A 23815-nucleotide genomic window follows, 5' to 3' on the forward strand; every position below is an offset into this window, starting at 1 on the left:
TTAATATTTGGCAAAGAAGCATAAGCTATACAATGTAAAATAGAAAATAACTTCAACAAATGGTGTTCCAAGACAAAGAAGAAGGCGAATTATATATATATAATCTGTAAACCATAAAAGCCTCAAGACCATGTGGATCAAAATCCGCTAATAAAAGCAGATACACTATATCTGATAGAAGAGGGAATACAGAATAGCCTTGAACCTATAATCCCAGAAGACGACTTCCTAAACAGCACACCAACAGCTCATGATATAAGATTAACAATTAGTGAATGAGAACTCATAAAGTTGAAAATATTTTGTACAACAAAGGACACCATCGATAGGTAAAATTCTACCTTCCAAAACGGGAAAATACCCTCAAAAATACCATATTTGATAGAGGTCTGTCATAAAGAACTCGAGATATTAGAAATCAACAAACAAAACAATCCAGTTAAAAACTAAAGCAGCACTAAACAATTTTCAATAAAGAAATCTCTAATGTCCAAGAGCACTTAAAAATGTGAACATACTTAGATAGTATAGGATAAATAGTATAAATCAGTAGCCTTCCTCTACACAAAAGAGAAACAAGCTGAGAAAGAAATTAGGGAAACAACACCCTTCTTAATAGACCCAAATAGTATAAAGTACCTCGGTGTGACTTTAACCAAGCAAGTAAAAGTTCTGTACAATAAGAACTTCAAGACTCTGAAGAAAGGAATTGAAGAAGACCTCAGAAGATGGAAAGATCTCCCATGCTCATGGATTGGTAGGATTAATATAGTAAAAATGGCCATTTTTACCAAAAGTGATCTACCGATTCAATGCAATCCCCATCAAAATACAAATCCATTTCTTCAAAGAGTTAGACAGAACAATTTGCCAATTCATCTGGAATAACAAAAACCCAGGATAGCTTAAACTATCCTCAACAATAAAAGGACTTCAGGGGGAATCACTATCCCTAAACTCAAGCAGTATTACAGAGCAATAGTAATAAAAACTGCCTGGTATTGGTACAGAGACAGACAGATAGACCAATGGAACAGAATTGAAGACCCAGAAATGAACCCACACACCTCTGGGCACTTGATTTTTGAAAAGGAGCCAAAACCATCCAATGGAAAAAAGATAGCATTTTCAGCAAATGGTGTTGGTTCAACTGGAGGTCAACATGTAGAACAATGCAGATCGATCCATGCTTATCACCCTGTACAAAGCTTAAGTCCAAGTGGATCAAGGACCTCCACATCAAACCAGATACACTCAAACTAATAGAAGAAAAACTAGGGCAGCATCTCGAACACATGGGCACTGGAAATATTTTCCTGAACAAAACACTAATGGCTTATGCTGGCAGATCAAGAATCGACAAATGGGATCTCATAAAACTGCAAAGCTTCTATAAGGCAAAGGGCATTGTGGTTAGGACAAAACGGCAACCAAGAGATTGGGAAAAGATCTTTACCAATCCTACAACAGATAAAGGCCTTATATCCAAAATATACAAAGAACTCAAGAAGTTAGACCGCAGGGAGACAAATAAACCTATTAAAAAATGGGGTTCAGAGCTAAACAAAGAATTCACAGCTGAGGAATGCCGAATGGCTGAAAACACCTAAAGAAATGTTCAACATCTTTAGTCAAAAGGGAAATGCAAATCAAAACAACCCTGAGATTTCACCTCACACCAGTGAGAATGGCTAAGATCAAAAACTCAGGTGACAACAAATGCTGGCGAGGATGTGGAGAAAGAGGAACACTCCTCCATTGTTGGTGGGATTGCAGACTGGTACAACCATTCTGGAAATCAGTCTGGAGGTTCCTCAGAAAACTGGACATTGAACTGCCTGAGGATCCAGCTACACCTCTCTTGGGCATATAACCAAAAGATGCCCCAACATACTAAAAAGACACGTGCTCCACTATGTTCATAGCAGCCTTATTTATAATAGCCAGAATCTGGAAAGAACCCAGATGCCCTTCAACAGAGGAATGGATACAGAAAATGTGGTACATACACAATGGAATATTACTCAGCAATAAAAAGCAATGCTTTTATGAAATTCATAGGCAAATGGTTGGAACTGGAAAATATCATCCTGAGTGAGGTAACCCAATCACAGAAAAACACACATGGTATGCACTCATTGATAAGTGGCTATTAGCCCAAATGCTTGAATTACCCTAGATGCCTAGAACACATGAAACTCAAGACGGATGATCAAAATGTGAATGCTTCACTCCTTCTTTAAAAGGGGAACAAGAATACCCTTGGCAGGGAATAGAGAGACAAAGATTAAAACAGACACAGAAGGAACACCCATTCAGAGCCTGCCCCACATGTGGCCCATACATATACAGCCACCCAATTAGACAAGATGGATGAAGCAAAGAAGTGCAGGCAGACAAGAGCTGCATGTAGATCTCTCCTGAGAGACACAGCCAGAATATAGCAAATACAGAGGTGAATGCCAGCAGCAAAACCCTGAACTGAGAAAAGGACCCCCGTTGAAGGAATCAGAGAAAGAACTGGAAGAGCTTGAAGGGGCTCGAGACCCCATATGAACAACAATGCCAAGCAACCAGAGCTTCCAGGGACTAAGCCACTACCTAAAGACTATATATGGACTGACCCTGGACTCTGACCTCATAGGTAGCATTGAATATCCTAGTAAGATCACCAGTGTAAGGGGAAGCCCTGAGTCCTGCTAAGACTGAACCCCCAGTGAACGTGATTGTTGGGGGGAGGGTGGTAATGGGGGGAGGATGGGGAGGGGAACACCCATAAAGTACGGGAGGGGGAGGGGTTAGGGGGATGTTGGCCCGGAAACCGGGAAAGGCAATAACACTCGAAAGTTTCCTCCAGAGCTCAGGAGCAATCTGAAAAATAAAAAAGCCAAAAATAAAATTAAAAAATATATATAATGAATCATGATTAGGCAACAAACCCCTCTTTTGCTCAGTGAAATAAAAGCTGGTACAAATTTGATGTGCTAATATATGCATGGCACCTCCCTATCCACTCTGTCAGGGTTTAAGGCAGGAAAAACATGCTCCTTTTGATGGTAGTATTCTTCCTTCTCAACGTTCTATTTCTCCTGGCAAATTTCATTGATCCCAGATGCTTTTGGAGAATAAATTTTAATGAAGTCAAGGATGAAGCCCTTGGGATGACTTGTTCCTTCATCCTTGAAACAGTTCAGAAGCCTACGGACAAAGATTATTTCAACCAGACTCTGAATGTCCTGAAAGTGCATTTCTACTTTCCACGTAAATGACAAATTGAGTATTTGTTAAATGCTCTGAGGATGAAGATTATCCAAATCCTTGAGTCTTCTGTGCTGTTGCTAAGTCTGAACACTAAGAAACAACATTGATTCTTTTACAAATTCAATCCTATTTTCTGCATTTAATTAATCCAGTGAAGACTGTTTTTCTTCCAGGTGGCTTCTTACATAAAGCCTGGAAGCTGAGAAATAAAGGAGTATCTACATTGATCCTTCAGAGAAAGCCCTCCTAATAACAGTTTATATTGCATTCTAGAAAAAGATAACTTATTGCATTTGATCCCATAATATTTCATTGTGTTTTATCCCAAGTACATGCAAATAAATGGTCATAAACTTTGCTGACAGTCCTGTCAGTGTGCTGTTCCAAGATCATATGCTGGTTCCAGTAATATTTCTGGCACACATTGTAATCAAGAACTTATATACACACAAACTTACTCTCTCAAAATCATTACATGCAGTCACTTATTGCCTTCTAAACTTCATCAAGTTTGCAATGAGTAGTTCTTTACACTGAGAAATTCATACTTCCTATGAATGCCTAGATAGATATTTTTGTATGTATATGAGCAAGGAATATTTAGGCCATTATAAAAATAAGCATATTCTAGACAATTTACACCAAAAGTGTCTTTTATAAACATATAATACTGGCACACACAAATACCACTGCAATTTACTTATTTTCCTAGTTCCCAGTAGGATGCTAGTATTATTTTTGTGTGACTGTAAAGGATCAAAGATGTTTCCTAGAACCTAATTTATAATGATGAGAAGTACCGAAAATGAATATACCACATTACTTTGTAAATAGAAAGTAGGTGAATGATATTTTGGTGGTGGGACAAGCCTTTAATCTGTGCACTGAGTATGTAGTACAAGTATATACCTGCTCACTTGAAGCAAGGGTAGTCTACATCAAAGTATCCTATACAACATTTGGATGTATTGCCCTCTTATGACCTAAATGATTCTTGCTCAAATAATGCAAATATACGTGTAGGCATGTATTATTTACCAAAAGAATGTTGGATATTTAAATTTATTTAAAAATAAACCTTTAGATAAAACTTTCCTCCATCAAAACATTGAAAGAAAAAATTTACAATAGAAGAATAGATATGAGGGGAAATATTAAGAATATTGGCCACTAAATATAAGTGATTGTAAGTACAGGAACCAAATGTTGCTTCAGAAAGACGATTATTCACTGATAAATCATATTTACACTTCCTTAACTGATTAAGTTAACTTCCAAAAAAAATATCATGAACTCAATGACTCTCATGGATTTTTATATTGCTCAATAATTTCAAAATGAAGACATGATCAAAATTACTGTTTTGTCAATATATGTAGTTTTCTCTTTACCTTCTGATCAAGCACTCAAAAACAGACATAGAAATGCTCCCTGTGGATGAGATCAATACCCTACCTTATTTATGGGAGACATAGTCATGAACTTTTAAGGTGTTTGGTATTTTCCAGGTTCTCATATCAATCCAATTTCACAAAAAGTCATTTGTTTCCATCAAATGATATAAGAATCAAAACTTTCCAGTATAGAATAGTGCTTCTATTGAGTACTAATGATTATGTAAACATCTGTTCATAATACACACTGTACTCTTTTACAGAAAAACAACTACAAACCACAAATTTGCCTTGGCATTGGCCTTTACAGTGGATGAAATCAATAGGAATCCTGATCTTTTACCAAATATGTCTCTGATTATAAAATACAATTTGGGCCATTGTGATGGAGAAACTGTAACACTTCCACCCGATTGATTTTATCCAAATAATCATCTCCGTCTCCCCAATTATTCCTGTAATGAAGAGATTATTTGTTTGATTCTGCTTGCAGGACCACATTGGAGTGCATCTTTATATCTCTGGATATCTGTGTATGTCTACTTATCTCCATATGTGAGTTATCATAATCCAGAAATTCTTAACCTCATATTTCTGTGGGGGACTTTAATAGATATAAAGAAAGTTAATGAATGAGATTTGACCTATGTTTATGTCAATCTATGTAGTTCCAGGGCACTTACTAATCATAGATATTCTAGGCCTTCTGCTGGGAGCCACCACCAGAAGTTGACAGTTTCTAGAATGGAGAAATAGAGGAAGGAGGTTATGAAGAATTGAGTCTGGCATGGTGGTAGAGAAAACCGTGAAGCCTTGATTAACTGCAACTGAGAGTGTTCCTTTATAAAAATCTCAGTAAGCAGAGACTAATTCACGTTGTTTCACATCATAGAAAATATTATTTTGTCCTCAGATATGTTTTATCTTCATCTTCATCATAAATTTAGATCATCATTGCTAAACTATGAAATAAAAGACCTATCATTTGCAATCATGGAGGTGTTTGGTCATCAGTGATGAACTGTGATGGAACAGAATAATATTTTACAAACATCTTTCTCAATGATCCAATTTTAATTATCTGTTGTATTTTTTGCAAAGGTATGTCAGACCATTCTTAGCCTGGCAGCTTGTGATATTTCAGTGGCATTAGACAGCAAGAAAACCTCCAGATTTGGGGATTAAGCTCAGTGGTAGAGCTCATGTCTAGCAAGCACAAGGCCCTGGGTTTGGTCCTCAGCTCCGAAAACAAAACAAAAACCTCCAATCCAGTCTGTGGAGTTAGCCATTTTACTACCAGTGAGTGTATGACCAACCATAAAGGTCAGTGTGCCAATTGCCATTATATCCTGTGGCAAAAATTTTAGCAACATACTGCTATAGTTACTATAAGTCATTCTCTTTAATAATATAATGGTTATGTCATACTTTTGTGGAACTTATACATATATCTTATCTTGTTTTGCTTTTGATTCTTTGCCTAAAACACAAGAGGGGATCTGCACAAGTGCACTTTTGTAAGAGGGATTACAGGGTTCTGACTACTTGTTCTTTCATATTTTTCAATGTGATTATTTTTCTATAAGACACTTTGTGTGAAGGACATATTTCCATGCAATGTAACTCTGTTTCTGTACATTTTCTTCACGAGGCACAACTTATGAGTCCTATATGTTTTGCACTATAACTGCCTAGGTATTTAGTATTATGAATTTTTTTAATCTAATCTGGTGCTAAAATTTTTTCACTGCCAAATCTTGCCTATATTTTTAAATTCACTTTTTCTGATTAACTGTTTCCTGGGGAAGCACAGAGGTATATATTCCCAGAGTATTTTGTAGCCTTGCCCTAAAAAGTTGATCCCTGGAATCTTTATATGAGTCATAACCTCTAGGATACAAGGAATAGCTTCAAGTAATATAAAATGTATATATTTCTGAATGCTAAAGCAGTATCATGTATAGAAATTTCCTGTCAAATCATAGAAGTATTTCTGGATTATGGCATGAATGTCTTTTCTAAAAATAAAATTACTCATATATCTACAAGTTGTACATATATTAAAATCCCTAAAAACATTGAAAACAAAAATATTGAGACTAAAACTGAAAGAAAGAATGGAAGTCATTATAACATGCAAATATATTTTATTACATCTTTGTCAAACAGCTATTCCTGCTGTTCCCATTAGATGTGCATGTACAAGGCTTCCACATTTGCTCATTTGAATCAGAGGTGAGAGGAAAAGTCATAGGTAATCAACTGTTTGCAGGCAAAGTTGATTACAAGTTTTTTTAATGTACTTTTCCTCGTGCTCTGTGTGTTGCAGTTCCTTCAGCTTTCCTATGGACCTTTCTACTCCATCTTCAGTGATAAAGAACAATAACCATATCTCTATCAGATGGGCCCAAAGGACTCATCACTAGCATTGGCAATGGTCTCCTTCATACTTTCCTTCAAGTAGAACTGGGTTGGACTATTTGTCTCAGATGATGATCTAGGCAATTTCTCTCAGAGTTGAAAAAAGAGAGCCAAACCAAGGAAATTTGCTTTGCCTTTGTGAACATGGTATCAATCAGAGAAATTTCATTCTATCCTACAACTGAAATGTACTACAACAAAATTGTCATGTCATCCACAAAGGTTATTATCATTTATGGAGAAACAAACAGTATTATTGAATTGAGCTTCAGAATGTGGTCATCTTCAGTTAAACAGAGAATATGGGTCACCACAAAACAATTTGATTGCCCTACCAGTAAGAGAGACTTAACTCATGGCACATTCTATGGGACCCTTACATTTCAACACCACTATGGTGAGATTTCTGGCTTGAAAAATTCTGTACAGACATGGTACAATCTCAGAAGCACAGATTTATATCTCAGAATACCAGAGTGGAAGTATTTTAACTATGAAGCCTCAGAATCTAACTGTAAAATACTGAGAAATGATTTATTCAATGTCTCACTGGAATAGCTAATGGAACAGAAATGTGACATGTCATTTAGTGATTATAGTCACAACATATACAATGCTGTATATGCTATTTCATATGCACTGCATGAGAAGAATCTGCAAGAAGTTGAAAATCAGGCCATAAACAATGGGAAAGGAGAAAATACTCACTGCTTGAAGGTAGAGTTTCTTCTTTATTTTTATTGGATATTTTACATATTTTCATTTCCCCAAACTTTAAACACCCTTCCCCTGCTTCTATGAGGATGCTCTTATTACCACACACCCACCCTCACATCAACATCCTGGCATTGCCTTACATTGTCTATCTCATTCAGGTTTTCTAGTTTTGTTGAGTTTAGGCTTTTGTAGTAGGATCTGATGATTTTTTTTATTTCTTCAGTTTCTGCTATGTCTTTCTTTTCATTTCTGATTTTAATTTGGATACTCCCTCTGTGCCCTCTGTCTGGCTAAGGTTTTATCTGTCTTGCTGATTTTCTCAAAGAACAGACTCCTTGTCTTGTTGACTCTTTGTATAGTTCTCCTTGTTTTTACCTGGTTGATTTCAGCCGTGTGTTTGATTATTTCCTGCTATCTTGTCCTCTTGGGTGTTTATGCTCCTTTTTATTCTTTAATGTGTGCTTTCAATCTGCTAGGGTATGCTTTCTCGAGTTTCTTCTTGGAAATATTCAGAGCTATGGGTATTCCTTCTAGTACTGCAGTTATAGTGTCATATAAGTTTGGGTATGTTGTGCTTCATTTTCATTGAATTCTTCAGAATCCTTAATTTCCTTCTTTATTTCTTCTTTGACCAAGTTATTATTGAGTATGGCATTGTACAACTTCCATATTCATGTGAGCTCTTTTTCATTGTTGTTGTTATTTTTGAACACCAGCCTTAGCCCATGGTGATCCAAAAAGATGCCTATTATTTCAATCTTCTTGTACCTGTTTTTGACCAATTATATAGTCAATTTTAGAGCAAACCATCTGGTTCTGAGAAGAATGTATATTCTTCTGTTTTAAGATAAAATGTTCTATAGGTATGTGTTAAATCCATTTGATTCATAATTTCTATTACTTTCATTGTGTCTCTGTTTCCATGATCTTTCCATTGATGAGAGTGGGAAGTTAAAGTCTCCCACTATTATTGTGTGTGGTGCAATGCATGCTTTCAGAATTAGTAAATTTTCTTTAATGAATGTGGGTTCATTTGCATTTAGAGCATAGATGTTCAGAATAGAGAGTTCATCTTGGTAGATTTTTCCTTTGATGAGTATGAAATGTTCCTCATTAACTTTTCTGATAATTTTTGCTGGAAAGTCTATTATATTCAATATTAGAATGGTTACTCCAGCTTGTTTCATGAGAACATTTGCTTGGAAAAAAATTTCCAGCCTAGAATTCTGAGGTAGTGTCTGTCTTTGTCACTGAGGTATGGTTCTGTATGTATCAAAATGCTGGGTCTTTTTCGTATATTCATTCTCTTAGTCTAGGTCTTTTTATTGGGGAATTAAGTTCAATGATGTTAAGCGATATGAAGGAATATTGGCTGTTGCTTTGTGATATTTTTGTTGTTTGTGGTGGAACTATGTTTCTGTGGCTGCTATCTTTTTTTGGGTTTTTTGAAAAAAGATTACTTTCCAGCTTTTTCTAGTATGGAGTACCCTGTCTTTTACTGGAGTTTTTCATCTATTTTCCTTTGTAGGGCCGGATTTGTAGAAACACATTGAATAAATTTGGTTTTGTCATGGAATATCTTGGTTTCTCCATCTATGTTAATTGAGAGTATTGCTGGATATAGTAACCTGGGCTGGCATTTGTGTTCTCTTAGAGTTTGTATGACAACTGTCCAGGATCTTCTGGCTTCCTTAGTCTCTGGTGAGAAGTCTGTTGTAATTCTTATAGTTCTGCATTTATATGTCAATTGACCTTTTTCCCTTACTGCTTTCAATATTCTTTTTTTGTGCACTTGCTGTTTTAACTATTATGTGATGGGAGGAGTTTCTTTTCTGGTACAATCTATTTGTAGTTCTATAGGCTTCTTGTGTGTTTATTAGCATCTTTTTCTTTTGGTTAGGGAAGTTTTCTTCTATAACTTTGTTGCAGATATTTACTGGCCCTTTAAGTTGGGAATCTTCACTTTCTTCTATACCTATTATCCTTCGGTTTGATCTTCTCATTGTGTCCTGGATGTTCTGTAGGTTTTGGGCTAGTACCTTTTCACGTTTTACATTGTCTTTGACAGTTGTGTTGATGTTTTCTATGGTATCTTCTGCCTCTGAGATTCTCAGAAGTATCTCTTGTATTCTGTTGGTGATGCTTGTATCTACAGGTCCTTGTCTCTTCCTTTGCTTTTCTATATCCATTGTTGTCTCCCTTTGTGATTTCTTTATTGTTTCTATTTCTATTTTCAATTCCTTCACCTGTTTGGTTGTGTTTTCCTGTAATTATTTCAGGCATTTTTGTGTTTCCTCTCTAAGGACTTCTACTTGTTTACTTGTGTTTTCCTGAATTTCTCTAAGGGAGTTTTTTATGTCTTTCTTAAAGTCCCTCATCATTATTAAAAATGTGAATTCAAATCTAAATCTTGCTTTTCAAACACAGTTGTGTTTGGATATTCAGTATTTTCTTTGGTGGGAGAACTGGGCTCTTATGATGCCAAGTAGTCTTGGTTTCTGTTGCTTAGGTTCCTGCCTCTAACCATTGGGTTGTCTCTGGTGTTTGCTTGTCTTTCTGTTTCTGGGAGTGACTTGACCCTGCTGTATTCCTCTGTGTCAGCACTCCTGTAGAACTGATTTCATGTTTTGTTTCAGCCTTTCCTGAGAAGAGGTGCTCTGATTTCAGGTGTGTCTGTGCTCCTGGAGGCTCTTCCAGCTGTACAGGCAGGTAGGAATCAGAGGGTCCTGCCCCTGATTGCTCATGTAGGTGCTTACACCATTTGGCCACAGTTGGCACTATGCAATTCTCTCTTGGGTCTGAACTGTGGGCAGAGAAGAATCTCCTCTGACTTTTCAGGAGTATCCACATTTCTACAGGTCCAGCTCTCTCACCCACGGGATTTGGGTGCAGGGAGCAGTTTGGCTAGTTCCATTTGGGTACCAGCAGCTGTCTCTTCCTATATCCCTGTGTCCAGAGGCACTGTGCAGTTTCCCCTTGGAATAGGGAGGTGGGCTGTGGAGTGAAGACGTGGCAGTCTGTCCTCCAGCCCCAGGATGTCTGCATTCCTGGGTGGCCCCCTCTCTTCCCCACAGGATTTAGGATCGTTTTTCGTTCATATCATACTTGGTAAGTCTGGTGTAATTCTGCCAGGTCTGCTTTTATACATTACTAGACCATTTTCTTGTATTATGTTGGTGACGCTTTCATCTCTTTCCTGATCTCTTTCCTAGGTTTTCTTTCTTCAGGATTGTCTTTCGTTATGGTTTCTTTATTATCTCTATGTCCATTTTTAGATCCTATAAGGTTTTGTTTAATTCCTTCACCTGTTGGATGTGTATTTTCTTTAAGGGATTCTATTTGTTTGCCTGTGTTCTCCTGTATTTCTTTAAGGAAGTTCTTTATGTCTTTCTTAAAGTCCTCTATCATCATCATAAAATATGATTTTAAATAAGAATATTGCTTTTCCCTTATGTTGGGTTATCTGGAACTTGCTCTTGTGGGAGAACTGGGTCCAGATGATGCCAAGTAGCCTTGGTTTCTGTTGCTTCATTTCTTGACCTCTTACGTTCTAGTAATCTCTGAGGTTAGTTGGTCTTGCTGTCTCTGACTGGGGATTGTCCCTCCTGTGGGTCTGTGAGCTTAGGTTCTTAGGAGTGAAAGCACTTCACGGAGACCAGCTCTCTCTGGGCAGAATATGGGTTCAGAGGGCAGCGGGACAGCTTTAGGTCTGGGTAAAGATGCAGACCAGCTATGTCCTGTCCCAGATGACTGGGATGTTCATGTGCCCTGTGTGCTCCTGGTAGGTCCCTCTTTGAACAGTTATTGCAGCAAAAGTGGGGACTCATGTGGGTTTATAAGTGAAAGCACTCCTGGGATACCAGCTTTCTCTGGGCAGGAAGTGTTCTGGAGGCTGTAGAAGAGCCTTAGCTCTGGGTGCAGATGGAGACTGGAAGAATCTGTAGAGTTTCTACTAATGGACGATGCTTGGTGTCTTCAATTGCCTAGACATTTAGATTCTCTCAGATGCCCACATCTAATGAAATGAGAAATATTGTTCAATACAGATTGGTTTCTGGACCATTTTTTCTAAAGAAAATGAAATCTCATGACTATTTAAAATGTGAATGGAAAAAGAAGGCACAGTTCATCAATTGAAATTTTTAGTTTCATACAGACTACTCGAATTTCCATCAGCATACCCCTTCTAATATTTGGTGTAAACAGTTCATCCTCATGAATTTTCTCCATGATGGGAAGATGAGTTTTTATTTATAGTCATCCATTATATGGAAATATTTTTAAGAAATGGTTTTCATTAGGGTCCCCCAGGGATTTGGCCCCAGTGTTGGTTCTTGGTAACTTACTTTGTATTCTGAAAGTAATTTAACAGAAGTGGTAATATTCAGTCCCAGCTATAAAATTTGTTCAAAAGTGTGAGTGCATCCTTGTTACCATGTGTAGTTATATCTTTTATTCTGTGTATCTATGTTTATATTTGTTTTTGCTTTGTACATACATGTTTACCTCTCTGTATGATTATGGACATGTGCAACTATTTTTCTATGTATTAATTCCGTTCTATAAGTGTGTTTTTGTATGTGTGTGTTTCTTTGTGTTTTTGGCAGAGTATGGGTCTTTGTGAACCATTGAATGTATTTTGCAATTTTTTGCATGAGCTTACACATATTTGTATCTGCTTTACTGTTATGTGTCTGCCCGTTTCTTTGTGGTTATCTTGGGCATTGCCTGCCTTTTTGTTATTATGTGTGAGTAAAAAATTCTTTGTGTGTCAATACCATTCTGGGCTGGAACATATATATTTATGCCTTTCCTTGTATGTTGCTCTCAAGCTGTCTGTGTGTGTGTGTCAGTGTGTGTAGGTATGTGCATGTACATGTGTGTGTGTTTGTGTGTGTGTATGAGTGTGTATGTGTGTCAGTGCATGTATGTTGTGTGATTTCATATCTAGGTTTTTAGTTAAGTGCATATGTATGTCTTTTTTGTGCCTGAATTTTTACATATGTGTGTCTACATATATGTATATTTCTGTGGAAATAAGTTTATGGGTGTATTTTGCGAGGGCTTCAGAAAAGCCCTGAGTCTCTGTGTGTGTAAATGTGTGTGTGTGTGTGTGTGTGTGTGTGTGTGTGTGTTACCTACCTTTTTTTTCTGGATTTTTGTCTGGTAGTCTCATCTGAGAGAACTGAATTTCTTGGAATATTATAATTTCATTTATCCCATTGCTTTTATAGTGATTTTCCTTTTCATTTTTTAAATGACATTGCCTTTGAAATGAAATTAGAATACATTTTATGACATTAAGGAATGGTATATACATTACAATGAAATGCTTGTCTTTTAGATAAACTCATTTCTGAGAAAGACCTACTTCTCTTGGGAACAGAATAATTATGAAACAGAGAGAAATGGTGCATGAAGACTATGACATTGTTCACATGTGGAATTTCTCACAATGGCTTGGAATTAAGGTGAAGATAGGACAATTCAACCCACATTTTCCACAGGGTCAACAGTTACACTTATATGTAGACATGACTGAGTTGGCTAGAGGAAGTAGAAAGGTAGGTGTGTACTAGTTTATTGATTTATAATACAGAGTAATAAACACTTTCATGTGAATACATCGCAACATATTGAAATGAAATATTTTGTCACATCAGGAACCAATTTCTAGGTTCTTGTATTTTGTTTCTTGTATTCTTATATTTTGTATTTTGTTTTTAGTTTTGACATATTTACTAATATTTTGAAGATTTTCTACATGCATAAAATATACCTTTTTCATCTCAGAAAAATTTTCTGAAATTTAACTAATATAAAAATTTCTTCACCACAGTTTCTCTTTCCTTAAATTTGAATAATATTCTCTTCATACCATTGTTATTATTACACAATTATCTCATCTATTACATTAAACATCTGGAACACAAATTGATAGGAGTGACACTAATATTACAGTAATGAAACCCTAAAATTCATAATTGCCGACACTTGTCATTATATCCAAAAATGTTTTCCCATACCACAGGAAGACATTTACCAAGGTCACTAATGAACACAGTCACAGAAATTCTATTCAAAGAAACACCATGTTTTAAAAAACTTGAAAAACCCCTTCACACTTTTAAGTAAGATGGACAAAATTTCAAAGGAGCATGTAGACAGCATTAGAACAACTGGCAAAGAAATGGCTATTAAACATATCAAATACAGCAATAACAGCAACCAGCCAAATGTGAAAAAAATTCAGTTATGGTTGAATATTTTTGATACATTTCCTAAATGTAACCAATGACAAGAAGACTTGTTTATTTTTTTTAAGACATTTCTTGGTTGCCTGCAGAGGCTGTGGAGACTCATTCACGTACAAGTGGAGAACTTTCCTTTCATTTGTAAAAGTAGAAGAAACATTAAAATGTGTAATAAGGGAAAAAAGAAATTAGAGAGCAAAGCCTTTGATGGATATGTATGGAATAATAGTTGACTAAAATACCTACCAAAAGAACATAGCACACAACAGAAAGATCATTGTCTGAGAATAGGGAGAATTTAATCCAGTGATGCATGTATGATTCAACATATGCAGATTCATTGAGTGTAATATACAACAAAATATAGAATTATTTACTTTCTGTAAATGTCCAGAAATGGCTGTTAAGCAAGTGCAAAATTTATTCAGAGTTAAATAAACAAACACGTTATAGAACAGAAGGAATACATATTGATATGACAACATTTACTTTGACAAACCTATTGACAGTACTATAATGCACGAAGATAAAAATTAATATCCATGAAGTCAGAAATAATGACAGGTTTTGTTGGTTCATATTCTTATCCAAGGACTTTAGAGACAGAGGTATAAGAATCACTGTTTGTTTCTGATAGTCTGCCCTATATTGTGAGTGCAAACCTGCCATGTGTGATATGGAAACACTACACTACTTTAAAGCAAATTAACATGAAGCACAAAAGTATACCCATTTTCCTTCTCTAACTCTAATTGTAATAGTCATTAAAATATGACAGAGTGTTAACATCAATTTAAAGAAAATGATGGAGAAAATCTGAAAATATGTTCTGATCTTCTTTGAGCATATTAATTCATTGATATTTCATTATAAGAAACTATTTCGAAACTATCAAAACATAGGAACAATTCTTCAAATTTTCAATTAACTTTAAACAATCTAATTTTTAACCAGCCTTTTCCAGTATATGCAGCCACTGTAGAGCATTTTGACCTCATGAAATATTCCATATTCAAGGTCACTACATATCATGTTATCATTTCCAACCATATTTCACCAATGTCAACATATTCCACTGTTTTTATATACAGTTTCTCGTGCTTTGCTGTGCTATTTTATTTGAGGTGATATTTGTTTATCTGTGACTTAAGGGTATATTGTACCTGTTTCAAATGTCTTCAAATACTAACTTGCTTGTTGGTTGCATTAATTAAACATTAACCATAAGGAAAGTGAGGAGGAAGAGATAATTTGACATATAGCTTATAGTCATAGAAAGATAAGTGTGAATATCTAGAGACTGGAACTAAAGAATATATCTTAAAAGAACACTGCTTACTGGCTCTACTGCCCACAGTAAGATGGACACTCCTATATCATTTACCAATTGAAAAGGCTTCAAAGGACAGGCTAGTGTTGGCTCAGAAAATAACCCCATTAAAGTTCCCTCTGTCTGTTCACAGTACTTAGTGCCAAATTGAATATAGTTACTTGAAAACCATCAGGTTGTGATCTCTGTAGGTTTTACACACAGGTAACTATCAGCTCTTTTTTTTTAATTACTAGCCATTCAGAATTTACCCAACATTTCTTCAATGTATTTTCAATATTCATTGCTGGTCATTAAAAACTGGACAGAGTAAAATGGCAATCACTTAATATACATAAAATAAGCTCATTGAAATATTATCGTACTAATACAAAACATAAAAGAAATAGCAAAAACGTTTATCAATATGTGTTTTCTTTTCTCAGATGCCATGCTCATTGTGCACTGCAGATTGTCATCCTGGATTCAGAAGAATCTGGAAGGAGGAAATGGCAGCCTGCTGTTTTGTTTGCAGCCCCTGCCCTGAAAATGAAATTCCTAATGAAACAAGTGAGTGTTTGCTGCTCTGATAATTCCTGAAAATATATATTCCTCTTGCGCCCCACTGGGATTATGATGTCTACGAAAGTCAATTGAAAATACAGAGTTATTACTTTTTAATTTAATAGCTGTAGATATAAGAATAATTAACAAAATCCTGCCACAAACAAACAAACAAACACATATCCCTTATGCCTTGACTCACATATTGACTCATTGCAAATTCGGGGCACATTATATTTTCACAAGCAATTACTTAGGAAATAAAACTGCAATATGAGCGAATTCTACACAAGATTGTTATAATAATTAATCTATTGTAAAACTACCTACATTAGAATTTATTCACAATTTTAAAAGAATTAAATTAGTCATATTTTATCAATATATCTGTCATACGTATGATTATCCAAACCATGTGCATATAGGAGCCCATGAAGAAAACCACATAATATCAAATCTACTTGACTAGGTCATGAGACTGCTATATATAAAATCCATGTTCTGTATAAGATTAATATACAAAACAAAAGTATTTTCAAATTTATGACAAACTGTTAAGTATGTAAAATTCTGAGAGAAATGTTCAAACACAGATGTTGTGTGAATCCAGGATGTAGTGGGTAAGTGTTAACCTATGATGTAGAATATATGACAGTACTCATATTGAGTATATTTCAAACCAGACCCATTATTAAGATAACTATCTAGGACTGGCAAAATGCAAAAAGTTTATGGTTAGCTTTTCAATTATTATGACTCATTTTATATAATGAATTAAAGTTCTTAAAAGACATACCATGTCTGTGATTTGGTTCAACAGTTAAATCATTTGTTGCTAAGGATTACAATCTGAGTTTATTTCCATGATGCATATAGAAGAACCAAGCAACCTATTCAGAAGATCTCTTTGAAGTCATGCATTCCAACAATACACTATGCTTGAAAATAATTATCAAAATTACACAGAAATTGTTTCAAATGTAAAAACAAAAAGAATTAATAACTCTATCTATGAATCCCATTACATTAATTGTTTATGTGTGTGGGATGGGTAATACATGTACAGGTACATATAAGAGCAAATAATACCCCTGTAGTTACATTTACGTGAAATTTAAGACATCTGACATGGGTGCTGTGATCTGAACTCATGTTCTCTGGTAGAGCAACATATCTTTATATCTAAATCAATTTCTTAGTCTTTTAGGCAACTTATGAAATAGTAGCTTTCCAAAAAATCATTCTTCTGGATAAGAATACTCTAAACCCAGGAATACATATCAACATTCTTTGAAATGACATAAAAATTAAGTGGAATTAAAATCACAGCTAATATTCTAGAAATGATGGGAATTGCAATTTAGGAATGAGATACCATTGCTTAAGACAAACCATATGGGTAATAACTCTTGCTCAAGATTTTCTCTGTTACAGTGCTTACTCTGTTTTTCATGCTTGAGTATATGCACAGACACTGAGACACATAGGAATGGAGATGAGGCAAGGATGAAAGTGCTCAACATTCCAAAAACAAAAAAGAGCTCACATACACATGGAAGCTGAACAGCTCTCTACTTAATGATAAATTGGTCAAGGAAGAAGTAATGAAATTGAAGACATTTTAGAATTTAATGAAAATGAAAAGAAACCATACCCAAACTTATAGGACACAATGAGAGCAGTGCTAAGAGGAAAACTCATAACTCTTGGCGCCTCTGAAAGGAAACTGGGGAAAGCATACATTATCAGCTTGACAACACACCTAAAAGCTGTAGAACTAAAAGAAGCAAATACATATATAAGGAGTGGATGGTAGGAAATAATCAAACTTCAGGGCTGAAATCAAACAAGTAGAAACAAAAAGCACTATACAAAAAAAATCAACAAAACTTTGAGCTGGTTCTTTAAGAAAATCAAAAAGATAGATAAACCCAGACTAAACGAAGAGAGTATCAAAATTAAGAGCATTAGAAATGAACAGTCAGACATAACAACAGAACCTGAGGAAATTAAAAAATCAACAGTTCTTACTACAAAAGGTTATATCCAGCAAAACTGGAAAAACTGGATGAAACAGACAATTTTCTAGACAGATATCAAGTCTCAAATTTAAATCCGAATCAGAGAACCATCCAAACAGTCCCACAACTCCTAAAGAAATAGAAGCAGTCATTAAAAGACTCCCAACAAAAATATGTACAGGTACAGATGGGTTTAGTGCAGAATTCTATCAGATATTCATAGAAGGCTTAAAACCAATACTGTCTAAATTATTCAAAAATGGAAACAGAAAGAACATTATCCAATTCCTTCTATGAAGCTACAATTACACTTATCCCTAAAGCACACAAAGACCCAACAAAGAAAGAGAACTTCAGACCAATTTCCCTTATAAATATCGATGCAAAAATACTCAATAAAATTCTTGCAAACCAAAACCAAGAACCTATCAAAATGATCATGATCAAGTAGGCCTCATCCCAGGGATGCAAGGGTGTTTCAATATATGGAAATCCTCCAATGTAATCCACTGTATAAACAAGCTCAAATAAAATAAAATAAAACAAATGATCATCTCCTTAGATGCCGAGAAAGCATTTGACAAAATTAAATACCTCTTCATCATAAAAGTCTTGGAAAGATAAAGAATTCATGGCTCACACCTAAACATAGTAAAAGCAATATATACCAAACCAGTAACCAACATCAAACTTCATGGAGAGAAATTTGAAGCAATCCCACAAAAATCAGGGACTAGACAAGGATGACCACTCTCTCCTCACCTATTCAATATAGTGCTCAAATCCTAGCCATAGAAATCTGAGAAAAAAAGAGCTCAAAGGGATACAAATTGGAAAAGAAAAAGTCAAAACATCACTATATGCAGATCATCTGGCAGTATAATTAAGTGACCCCAAAAATTCTACCAGAGAATTGGAAGCCTTATAAACAAGTTCAATAAAGCGGCTGGATATAAAAATAATTCAAACAAATAAGTAGCCTTGTTCTACTCAAAGGATAAACAGGCTGAGATAGAAATTAGGGAAACAACACCCTTCACAATAGTCACAAATATTACAAAATACACATGTGTGATTCTAACCAAGAACTGAAAGATCTATATGACAAGAACATCAAGTCTCTGAAGAATGAAATTGAGGAAGATTTCAGAAAATAGAAAGATCTCCCATTCTCATGGACTGGCAGGATTAATATAGTAAAAATGGCCATTTTGCAAAAATCGATCTACCGATTCAATACGACCCCCATCAAAATTCCAACTCAATTCTTCATAGAGTTAGAAAAAGCAATTTGCAAATTAATTTAGAGTAACAATAAAACCAAGAACTTGAAAACTGCCCTCAACAATAAAACCACTTCTGGAGGCATCACCATCCCTGACCTCAAGCTGTATTACAGAGGAATGGTGATAAAAACTTTATGGTATTGGTAAAGAGACAGGCAGGTAGATCAACGGAATATACTTGAAGACCCAGAAATGGACCTACACAACTATTGTCACTTGATCTTTGACAAAGGTACTAAAACAATCAAGTACAAAATGGACAGCATTTTCAGCAAATGGTTGTAACTGGTGGTCCGCATGTAGAAGAATGGAAATGGATCCACTCCTACTGCCCTGTACAAAGCTCAAGTCCAAGTGGATTTTGGACCTCCACATAAAACCAGATACACTCAAACTAATAGAAGAAAAAGTGGGGAAGAACCTGAAACACATGGGCACAGGGAAAATTTCCTTAACAGAATACCAATGGCTTATGCTCTAAGTTCAAGAATCAGCAAATGGAACTTCATGAAATTGCAAAACTTCTTCCATAAGGCAAAGGACACTGTCATTAGGACCAAACTGCAATCAACATATTGGGAAAAGATCTTTACCAATCCTAAATTCAATAAAAGGCTAATATCTAAAATATTCTAAGAACTCATGAAGTTAGACTCCATAGAATCATATAACTCTAATGAAAAATGGGGTACAGAGCTAAACAAAGAATTCTCAGCTGAGGAACATTGAATGGTTGAGAAGCACCTAAAGAACTGTTCAAAATACTCAGTTATCAGGGAAATGCAAATCAGAGCAACCCTGAGATTCCACCTCATACCAATCAGAATGGCTAAGAAAAATCTCAGGTGACAGCAGATGCTGGTTAGTATGTGGAAAAAGAGGAAAACTCCTCCAGTGTTTGTAGGATTGCAAACTGGTACCAACACTCTGGAAATCAGTCTGGAGGTTCTTCAGAAAACTGGCCGTAGTACTATCTGAAGACCCAGCTATACCACTCCTTGGCATATACCCAAAAGATGCTCCAAAATTTAACAAAGATACATGCTCTACTATGTTCATAGCAACCTTATTTATAATAGCCAGAAGCTGGAAGGAACGCAAATGTCCTTCAACAGAGGAATTCATACAGAAATGATGGTAATTCTACAAAATGGAGTGCTACTCAGCTATCAAAAATGACTTCATGAAATTCATAGGCAAATGGATGAAAGTAGAAAATATCATCCTGAATGAGGTAACACAATCACGAAATAAGACACAGGGTATTCACTCACTGACAAATGGATATTACCCCAAAAACTCGAATTGTCCAAGATGCAATCCACATATCAAAGGAAGCTCAAGAAGAAGGATGATTAAAGTGCATATTCTTCAGTCCTTCTTCGAAGGGGGATCAAAAATATTCATAGGAGAAAATATGGAGACAAAGTTTGGAGCAGAAAATGAAGAAAAGCCATCCAGAGCTTGCCCCACCTGGTAATTCTAGCCCCTATACATACAGCCCCCAAACACAAACAATATTGCTGATGCCAAGAAGTGCATGTTGACAGGAGTCTGATATAGTTGTCTCCTGAGAGTCTCTGCCACAGCATGACCAATACAGAGGTGGACACTCATAGCCAACCATTGAACTGAGAATTGGCCCTCAATGGAGGAGTTACAGAAAGGATTGAAGGAGTTAAAGGGTTTGAAAACCCATAAGAACAACAATACCAACCAAAAAGAACTCCCAGGAATTAAACCACCATCAAAAGAGTACGCATGGAAAGACCCATGACTCGAGCTGCATATGTATCAGAGGATGGCCTTGCTGGGCACCAGTGGGAGGAGAAGTCCTTGGTCCTGCCAAGGGTCCACCTCCCAACATAGGGAAATATCAGTGATGGTAAGCTGAAAAGGGTGGGTGAATTGGCAAGGGACCAAGCTCATAGAAGTGGGATTTGAATGGGATAGGGGTTTTATGGAAGGGAAATTGAGATGGGATAACATTTGAAATGTAAATTAATTAAACAATATCCAATAAAAATGGGGAAAAGAGAAGCGATCAAGATGAAGTACTTCTTAGTACAAAGTATCTCCACAGTTTTTTCAGTGCTAATATTAGTGCATCCCATGAATAATAATCAGAACTTTCGTTTACTTATTGCCAGATGATGATACATCTCATGGCTTATTTCTTTAACGTTTTCTACTTTTCAAACATTGATGTTATATTACCTCTCCTTCTCCACCTTCTTCTTATTTATGTCTTATAACAGGAATCACTTAAATCCAACAATGCTATTGTTACAAATACACGAATATATACTTATAAATGTGTACACTTACAGACAGCTTACCTGGCCAATTTAGTGTTCTTTCTATGTCAGTGACTTTGAGATAATGAATTCTCGAGTACCTACTATAGGTATTGTCCCAGTAAAGTCAGAATCTCAATGTATTATTGGGAGCAAATCCATAAGAAGAGTCAATGATCTCAGAAAACTATGAGTGTTTGGTTTTGTATTTTAAAAAATATACCCAACAACATTGGGGTTTATAAAGGTATCTTTTATGAATTCAATAAACTACTTGATATTAACATAGAACCAAAAGATGGCTTTTTAAATATTTGCTTTCTGATAACATTAAAAATGAAACAATAACAACATTAAGTAGATAAAGAAATAATTTCATGACTTTATTTTTCATATATCTTTATGAATGTTTAGTATTGAGAGCAATGCTGAGCATCAACTTCCTTCAAATTACATTATCTGCATCAAAGGCAGCCTTACAATGCTTCTTTCAACAGCCTTACTTGAAATAACTTGTCAACAAAATTTCCAAAGTAGCACTAACTAAACTTTTCTTTGGACATCAGATATGGATCAGTGTGTGAACTGTCCAGAATACCAGTATGCCAACATAGAAAAGAACAAATGCATTCAGAAAAGTATCATCATTCTAAGCTATGAAGACCTCTTGGGGATGGCTCTTGCCTTAATAGCATTCTGTTTCTCTGTATTCACAGTGGTGGTATTTTGGGTCTTCACGAAGCACTATGACACTCCTATTGTGAAGGCCAATAACAGAATCCTTAGCTACCTATTAATCGTGTCACTCATGTTGTTTTCTGTGCTCCTATTTCTTCATTGGCTATCCTAACAGATTAACCTGTAGCTTACAGCAAATAACATTTGGAATTGTCTTTACTGTGGCTATTTCCACAGTTCTGGCCAAAACAATCACTGTGGTTCTGGCTTTCAAAATCACAGACCCAGAAAGACGATTAACTTTTGGTATTGGGGACACCCAACTACATTATTCCCATATGTTCCCTATTGCAATGTATTCTGTGTGCAATCTGGCTAGCAGTTTCTCCTCCCTTTGTCGATATTGATGAACACTCTGAGCATGGCCACATCATCATTGTGTGCAACAAGGGCTCTATTATTGCATTCTACTGTGTCCTGGGATACTTGGCCTGCCTGGCCTTTGGAGGCTTCACTATAGCTTTCTTGGCAAAGAACCTGCCTGACACATTCAACGAAGCCAAGTTGTTGACCTTCAGCATGCTAGTGTTCTGCGCTGTCTGTGTCACCTTCCTCCCTGTCTACCATAGCACCAAGGGCAAGGTCATGGTTGCTGTGGAGATCTTCTCCATCTTGGCATCTAGTGCAGGGATGCTGGGATGCATCTTTGCACCTAAAGTCTACATCATTTTAATGAGACCAGACAGAAATTCGATCCACAAAATCAGGAAGAAATCATATCTCTGAAAAGGTATTTCAGGAATTCTTTCAAATGTAAAGTTGATACATACACCCCAAATATTTAGTTACAGAGCATGTATCTAGTTTTAGAGTCACTCTCACTGGTTCCTCTACTTATGTATAGAAGTACCATATCTTCTGATCTTGCATACATTGCCTATAAAATCTTACAATCATTCATTTGCTTAATATCTTCTGAAAAAATTGAAATTTTCAAATAATTAGTACAATTTTATTCATTATTTTGCTTTCATGACGATTTCCCCCTGGTAACTTCAAATAAATTTGATACGTCAGTTGAATCTATAACCTTATAAAGAAAGTGAGTTCTAGGACAGACAGGGATTATACATAGAAACAAACTAACTAAAAACCAACAAAGATGAAATCAGAACACATTTTCTTATTTTTAGTAAGAACACATACTTGACAAAATACTATCTTTTTTTCAGCTGCTCTTTAAGATATTGGCCAACAGTCTAAGCTGAAAATGTTCTTTATCTACTCTCAAATACAAAAATATTATATCCAACAATGGACAGAATCTGGGGACTCCTGTGGTTGAGTTAGGGAATAGGTGGAAGATACTGAGAAGGAGGGTGAGCCATAGGAAGGCAAGCAGTCTCAACTAGCCTGGACAACCAAGACACCGAGTCACTAACAAGTCAGCATACTCCAGCTGTTATGAGGCCCCCAACACAAATGCAACATAGGATTGCCTGATCCAGTCTCACCAAGAGAATACACACCTAAACATGGAGAGACTTCCCCAAGGGATTGGGGAGGTCTGGGGTTTGGGTTGCGGATTGCCCCTCGATGATTGGAAGGAGTTA

The 23815-nt window shown here is 35.9% G+C and overlaps 1 pseudogene; it reads left to right on the forward strand.

Annotated features, from left to right (window-relative positions):
* The first annotated feature begins 3041 nt into the window (after positions 1-3041).
* Vmn2r116l-ps35 (vomeronasal 2, receptor 116 like, pseudogene 35) lies at positions 3042-23083 on the forward strand (annotated as a pseudogene).
* The last annotated feature ends 732 nt before the right edge of the window (positions 23084-23815 follow it).

This window comes from Rattus norvegicus, chromosome 1 (genome assembly GCF_036323735.1).
Source record: "Rattus norvegicus strain BN/NHsdMcwi chromosome 1, GRCr8, whole genome shotgun sequence".
NCBI lineage: Eukaryota > Metazoa > Chordata > Mammalia > Rodentia > Muridae > Rattus > Rattus norvegicus.